Consider the following 383-nt stretch of genomic DNA (forward strand, 5'->3'; position numbering starts at 1 on the left):
GGAGGGGAGGTGGAGAAAAAGAGAGATGGGAGATGAGGAAGGGGAAATGTAGAGGACTTAAAGAGGAAAGGCAGGGAATTTTTTTACTTTGATAATTTTACTGAGACACTGTAAACGATGAGGAAACTGAAAGAAAAAAGCAGGCGAGATAGGGAGGGGAGGGGATAAGGAAGGGGCAGATATAGGGCTTAAGGTAGGAGGGGAGGGGTGAATTTAAGGAAGGTGCGGGAGTGGGGGGTGGCAGAGCTGGAAAGGGAAAGGTAGAGGGAGAGGCAAGAATAGAAGGGTGAAAGAGGGAGAGGAAAGAATAGGAAACGAGTGAAAGAGGGAGAAGAGAGGGGAAGTATCTCTTACTTTTTTTCCGTAGAATTAGCTAGTCGATG

This window comes from Penaeus monodon, chromosome 22 (assembly GCF_015228065.2).
Source record: "Penaeus monodon isolate SGIC_2016 chromosome 22, NSTDA_Pmon_1, whole genome shotgun sequence".
NCBI classification, from domain to species: domain Eukaryota; kingdom Metazoa; phylum Arthropoda; class Malacostraca; order Decapoda; family Penaeidae; genus Penaeus; species Penaeus monodon.